Below are 7274 nucleotides of genomic sequence, written 5' to 3' on the forward strand. Positions count from 1 at the left end.
GGCGGGGTTCGGGCGCGGTGGGCGGGGCCTCGGCTCCAAAGACCCCGAGTCTCCCCGCTCCCGCGATCGCGCGCCTTCACGCCTCGTGGTACTCCCCGCAGCCGCGCCCCGTCCTGGAGCAGCACCCGCGCAGGGAGGCGCCACTGTCGAGATCGCGCGTCCCCTAGGGTCGGCTCACCGTCGAGCGCGGGGCCCCGGTACCCGCTTCCATCGCATCTTAGTTCCCAGGGAACCCCGAGAGGCTGCGGAAGCGTCGCGGGCGGAGTCACAGCGAGGACCTGGGCGGCCGCGACCCTGGGGGTGGGGCGTTGTTCCCGCCAGTGCCCTGTGCGCCCTAGCGCCGTGGTCCCATTTGTGGATCAAGAAAGTGAGGTCCAGAGAGGTTGAGTCGCACAGTCAGAAACCGGCTGCCTTCCGGAGTCGGAGTCCTGGCTCCGGTACTGATTGGCTGCTTGGTCTGGGACAGGGCCCTTAACCTCTCTGTGCTTTGCCTTGGTGTTCGGGTGTCTTCGGTGGGAGTGGCACGGTGGCTCTGGCAGGGTTTAGAATTACCGGAGGAAATGCAGTGAGGGTCCCAGAACGAGCTTTCGGAGAGTGCTGCTATGACCGGCCCGCCGAGGGTGTCCTAAACCTACATGTCCCCTCTCCTGGGAAGCCTTCCAGGATGCCCCCCTCTGCCAAACAGACTTTTTCCTTCTCCGCGCCCACATCTCCAACTGTGTGCATTTTTCACGTTTTAAAGGAGATATCGCGAGCAGAAAAGCCCGTCCCAGGGTCACAATGACACACATTCCCTTCTTCCCGGCAGGGCCGGGCACTGCCTGACTCAGTGGGATCAGCTCAGGGCTCGGCAGTGATCCCTGCAGTCGACGCCCTGACTGGCAAGACTGGAGCGCCCCGCCCGGCCCCGGAGCAGCCTAGCGATCTGCTTCCAAAACTGCTGGCCTCCCCAGCGGCGCTCCACCCCAGCTGCTCGCTGCCACCTCCCAGAGCCTGGGCCTCTGTGGCCCCTTCCAAGAAGTGGGCCAGGCAGACCAGGCCCAGAGGCTCAGAATCATTGCCCAAGGGTGTGGGAGACGGTCCAGATCAAATCTAGGACAGGGCTGAACCTGATCTTTAGCAGCCTGCCACAAATCTCCCCAAAATATCCCTGGCATGGTGGTGCACATCTGTAATCTCAGCACTCAGGAGGCTGAGGCAAGAGGATCTCGGAGAGTTCCGCCCAGCCTGACCTACATGGTGATTTCAAGGCCAACCTGAACTACATGGAGACATGATCTAAAAGCGACAAGAAAATATCCGGTCCAGGGGGACACAGGCCTTGCTATGTAACCTGCTCTTGAAGACAGGGGCCTGCATCACCCCTTCCCTTCGAGGGCAGAAGTTTTGGGCTGAAGCCTGTTCCCCCAGGAGGCTGCAGAGAGCTCAGATAGGGCTCCAGCCCCCTAGATCCCTAGATCCCTGGGGGGACCTGAAGGGCCTGGCCCTGGGGCCCTCGGACACCAGCCAAACTGCCAGCGGCTGCCTTCGGCTCCTCGGAACTAAGCAGGAAGTCCCCTCCCCGGCCCCAGGGGGAATGGCCAGGGCTGCAACTGCCAGCCGGGCCTCCAGGGAGCCAGCTCTGTCACCTGCCTCATATCCGCCATCTGACCCATAATTCACCAGGGCAGTGGCCACACTCCCTAAATTTTCCACGTGGCCTGGCCACTTCCTGTTGTTCATAGAAGCTCTGACCTGGAACCGGCAAGGGTGGAGTTTTCCTAGGACCAGAGAGGGTGTGGGACCTGCAGGGGGCACCAGCCAGGAAGGGGGTGGGGAGCTCTCTGTACCCTTGGGGTTGTCATGAGAGCCAATCATGAGGGCACCTGGATGATTCCTGGCGTCTATAGTAGGTGTTCAAGAAAAGGTCAGGCCCTGCTCCCTAAGCTTCTTAAAGGTGAGCTGGTGGTCATCTTCCTGCCAGCCTTCTGCGCGTGCAGTCTGTGCCCTTGGCTGCACACAGCGGGTGCCCTATAAAGGCTGAAGGAGGGAGTGCCAGGCTCCGGGTTTAAGAGCCGAGGTTCAGGTCAGGATGATCTGGGACTGAATGCGGACACCTCTGTTCTCCGCCAAGTGAGTTTCCCTGTAATCGGCCTCAGTCCCCATCTGTAAACCAGGCCTCCTGATAACGCCCCTCTCACGGGGGACACACTTGAGCTTGGAGTAAAGACGCGGCAGGTGTTTGGCACCGCTGGTATACAGCAAGCGTTCCCTGCCTGCCTCGGCCGCCGTGAGATGTCCCGATTCCGCACTGAGGCTGGGGCCCCAGGACACAGCCGGTGGAGTGCCAGGCCCAGCCCCAGCTTCTGGGGACAGCTGGAGTGACCCACTTTGGTGGCCAGTGTGGTTCCGGATGGCAGAACTAGGGGGGACCTGGGGATTTGAGTCTGAGCTGCGAGTTCTGACAGAGAGATCCCAACGGCAGGGTCTGAGCCCCCTGGGGCCTCACTGCCAGTGACTGGCCAGGGCGCCCCTTATCTGACACGCTGGGCACGGGGGCCTCAAGGAGTAGAAAGGATTCCTCGTCCTGAGAGGCCCAGGCCTGGAGTAAGTGTTGTGGTGGGGTGAAATCTGGTACAGTCATTTTAGTGTTGCAGTAATGCAGTGGACTATTATATGGCTATCAAAAAGGACTATCTAAAGGAATGTCTATTTATTAATATTTATTTTGCAGTGCTGGGGATCAACAGCACCTGTACGGTGCCAGGCAAGCTGTCTGCTACTGAGCAACATCTCTAGCCCTCAAAGAATATTTCACAGCAGGAGAACACCGAAAAACATAAGCGATAGGGGTCAAACAGCCGTTCAACCGTATGTACAATATGATCTTGATACATACAATATGATATGTGTATATATAACATGTTGATATTTAGCTAGTGTGTATTGAGCACCTACTATGTCCTGGGCCGTGGGGACATGGTTAGGCGACAGCCCAGGCCTGGTCTTCTGGTGCTGTCAGCAGAGAGGGAAAGACAAAAGTGACACACAGCTGAATAAGGTCCTCTTGGGGGAACAGGGAGGAAGGTGAGCTGTGCAGACAATAAAGTAGGGGTGCATGGTAGGGGAGCTGGGTGTTTTCTAAGACTCAGTGCCAAGTGCTTTCTTTAAAATCAGATAATAAACCCCAGTGAGGCGGATTGCAGTTGTGCCAGCTACTTAGGAGGCTGAGGCAGGAGGACTGCCTGAGCCTGGGCATTTAGGGCCATCCTGGGTGACACAGATCCTGCCTACCACCACCAAAAAAGAAAAAGAAAAAGAAATCAGAAAACAATTGGTGCGCCGGGCATGGTGGCACATGTCTGTAATCCCAGCACTCGGGACGCTGAGGCAGGAGGATTGTTGTGAGTTCGAGGCCAGCCTCGGCTACAAAGTGAGCTCAAGTCCAGCCTGAACTGCATAGCGAGACCCTATCTCAAAAAGACAAAAAGAAAAAGAAAAGAAAAGAAAAGAAAAGAAAAGAAAAGAAAAGAAAAGAAAAGAAAAGAAAAAAGAATTGGTGCATCATCAGCGGCCCCCTTCACACCGCTCCGCCACCTTGCTCTACCGTCACCTTGTCCTGCGGTGATTTACACGCTCGTCTTATCTCCTAAATGTCAGGGACAATGTCTGATTCATGCCGCGCCTCCCACACTGCTTGGCACAGAACACTGAAAACACGCTTGCTGGGCTACGTGAATTCGGTTCCCCTCGGCAGGATCAGAGCCAGCTGGCAGCCACTTCCTCTGCCCCTCAGTGCCAGGGGCCTCGGCTCCTTCCTTCCCCATCCACGCCGGCCCTGTGCTCCTCCAGCCCCGCCCACGAGGCAGAGCTGTCTGTCTGGAGCCCTCAGCTGCCCCTGCAGGGAAGGAAGTCGCTGTCCCTTCTGAGTCCAGGGCTGGGGCGACGCGGACAGGTCCCTGGCTCGGGCTACAGGTGAGGAGTGTGCTCTTTGTCTCTGGGACACAAAGCCCCGTTGTGATGGCTGGTGTGACTCTGGGAAGGCAGCCCCATGAGACAGGAGGCCAGGTGGGAAGAGGGGCAGGATTGCCAAATCCCCCCCTCCAGGCGGCTCCCAGGAAGCAGGGCCGAGAAATCCCCTCCTCCCACGGTGCAAAAACAAGGTGTCCTCTCTGCCTCCGTGGGCCCTGGCTTCCTCCTTCCTCCCCCAGGCTCTGCCAAAGGCCCCCGCCCTGCACCCCGCATTGGAATGGAGAAGTAGGAAGCAGGGAGCCCCAGAAGCTGCGGGCCGGAGCAGGGTCAGTATTTCCAGAGCTTTTGGGTTGTGGCCAAGGACGAGGCCGGACCAGGGAGGTGTCTTGCTGTCCCTGGCCGCACTCTCAGCCCTCCCCAGGAGGCGGAGACAGAGGCTGGCTGGAGGCTGAGTTGGCAGGAGCTGGGAGCCCGTCTTCCAGCACGGCAGGGACGCCCGGTGTAGACCTCTGAAGACACGTGGGCTGTACACGCTTTCTCCTCTTCCCGGTCTGGAGCAACCCCAGGGCAGGGCTGGCGGAGTTCTGTCTACAGAAACAAACGCCAAATGTTCAACCTCGCTGGCCACTAGAGAACCAAACACACGCTGAAATAACACTGAGATTCACCTTACTCCAGGAAGAACGGCCATCATCAAGAGATCACAGCCAGGAGTGGTGGCACAGGCCTGTAATGCCAGCGCTCGGGAGGCTGAGGCAGGAGGATTGTTTCAAGTTCGAGGCCAGCCTGGGCTACATAAGGAGACCCTGTCTCAAAAAAAAAAAAAAATCAAATAATAACAAATGCTGGCAAAGATGTAGGGAAAAGGGAACTCTTCTACACTGTCATCAGGAAAAAAACCAGCAGAACAAAGCTTTGCTATGAGTTGGACTTCTCAGCTAGAGTTGATGCTAAGGAGACGTTTGGAAAGCTGCTACCTTCTGCTTCCCCACAGAGCTGAAGAGCACCTTAGGCCAAAGTGCTCTTCCCTACAGCGGCCAGACAAGCTCTGATGGGCAGACCGCCCCGAGGGCACAGCCAGCCTCCGGTCCCCTATCCAGCCTGGGCCCAGACACCGAGGGCTCTGACTGCTTGCGGTTACAAACCACTCCATGTGCGGTTCTTCCATTCGCTTCTGTGGAGTAAGGAGAGCCAAGGAAAATGCGAGCTTGCAAGCTTCCCTAAGCGGGGGAAGAAAAGAAAAAAGAAAAAGAATGTGGTATCTAAACCAGGCATGGTGGTGCATGCCCCGCCCGTAATCCCAGTACTGGAGAGGCTGAGACAGGAGGATTGTTGGGAGTTTGAGACCAGCCTGGGCTACAAAGTGAGCTCAAGGCCAGCCTGGACTGCATAGCGAGACCCTGTCTCTAAAAGACAGGAAAAAAAAAAAAAGACCATGGTATTTACATACTGTGGAGCACTACTCTGCCTTAAAGAAGGAAAACTTGAGGCATTTGTAGGAAGATGGGTGTCCCTTGAGGCCCTCACGTTAAGTGAAATAAGCCAGGGGTTGGGGATTTAGCTCAGCGGCAAAAGCGCCTGCCTGGCAGGCGCAAGGTTGTGAGTTCGGTTCCTGGTACCGGAGAAAAACCAAAAACAAACAAACAAAAAAAAGTGAAATAAGCCAGACACACGAGTTTAAATAGCACATGGTTTCTCTTATTTGAGAAACCTGAAGTATAAACGAAGAGCAAAATAAAGGAAGGATTACAGGACACAGAGAGACAGATCTACTGCAAATGCGAAGGGGACCCAGAGATGGGGACGGAGAAAAGAGATTTCAGGTGTGTGATGTGTGCGTGCCGCCGCCCCATGAGGAAGGCACTTGCTATGTACACAAACATGAACCAGTGATAAACAAATAGAAATCAGCAGATGCCGGTCCCCACTGCTTCTCAGTCCCTGATCCTCCCTGGGCCTGGCTCTTTGAGGGCCCCTCCTTTGCTCTGTCCACCCTTCAGCTGCCCCTTTGAGGCTCTGCACTTGAAATCTACAGACTGTCCTCCCTGCTGCCTCGGGGCCTTTGCACATGCCACTCCCCTCATCTAGACCTCTCTTCCCCTGGACTCAACCTTCTTCCTCCCTCAGGTCTGAGCTCACAAGTTTCTACCTCAGAGGCCTCCCTGCCGCCTCCTTGCTCCCTGACTGCTCATCCTCACCCCATCGTGGTGTCAGAACATCTGCATGTTATATACATCATCTAACCCCTCGCTGGGCTGTAAATCCATGAGGCAGGTCTCATCCTGTCCGCTGATGTAGCCTCAGCATCCATCACAGTTCTTGGCCTATAGCAGGTGCTCAACAAAACTTTGCAAAAAGCACCTCTCAAAGAGTAGAAATCAAGTTGGGGGTGGTGGCCCATGCCTGTAATCCAGGCACTCAGGAGGCTGAGGTAGGAGGTTTGCCACAAGTTTGAGGCCAGCCTGGGCTATGTAGTGAGTTCAAACCCAGACCAAACTAAATAGGGAGACCCTCTCTCAAAAAACCAGAAAAAAGAGAGAAAAAAAAGTAGAAATCAAGAAAGGAGGGATGCACGCCAGCCTCAAATGACAGCTTTCTCTGAGAAGAGGAGAAAGGGAGACGGCCTGCCAAGGGGAAGACCCAAGACCCCAGGCTCGGCTGTGCCTGGAGAGTTGTGGGTAAAGGGTGAATGTTGAGCCCAGGCGTGGTGGTGCACACCTGTCATCCCAGCACTCAGGAGGCTGAGGCAGGAGGGTCGCTGCAAGTTCAAGGCCAGCCTGGGCTACATAGCGATACCCTGTTTCAAAAATGTAAGCATGAACATCATGCCCAGATGGCCTGGTTTCAAGTTCCACTCTACACTCAATGCTAAAAACACAACCCACACACGGAAAAAAGTAGAAAAGTGGACATCGTCAAAATTAGAGTTTTTGCTTTGGAAAAGACGGTGTGGAGAAGGAATTGCAAATCGGAACCACAGTGAAAAATTTCACCCTGGTCAAAATCACCAGTGCTGGTGAGGATTCAGAGAAAGGGGAACTCACGCTCTCCCAGCAGGGATGTAAATGAGGGCAGCTGGTATGGAAAACAGTCTGGAAGTTCCTCAAAAAGCAAAACAAAACAAAAAATAGATTGACCACTGAAGAAAGGGAAACCAGTGTGTCCAAGGGATGCCATACTTCCATGTTTATTCAGCTCTGTTTATAGTAACCAAGACATGGAAGCAGCCTAAGCATTCATCAGTAGATCAATATATATATATATATATTTTTTTATATATATATATTTATATAAATATATTTATATATATATATAAATATATA

This window comes from Chinchilla lanigera, unplaced genomic scaffold (assembly GCF_000276665.1).
Source record: "Chinchilla lanigera isolate Chin_1 unplaced genomic scaffold, ChiLan1.0 scaffold00081, whole genome shotgun sequence".
NCBI classification, from domain to species: domain Eukaryota; kingdom Metazoa; phylum Chordata; class Mammalia; order Rodentia; family Chinchillidae; genus Chinchilla; species Chinchilla lanigera.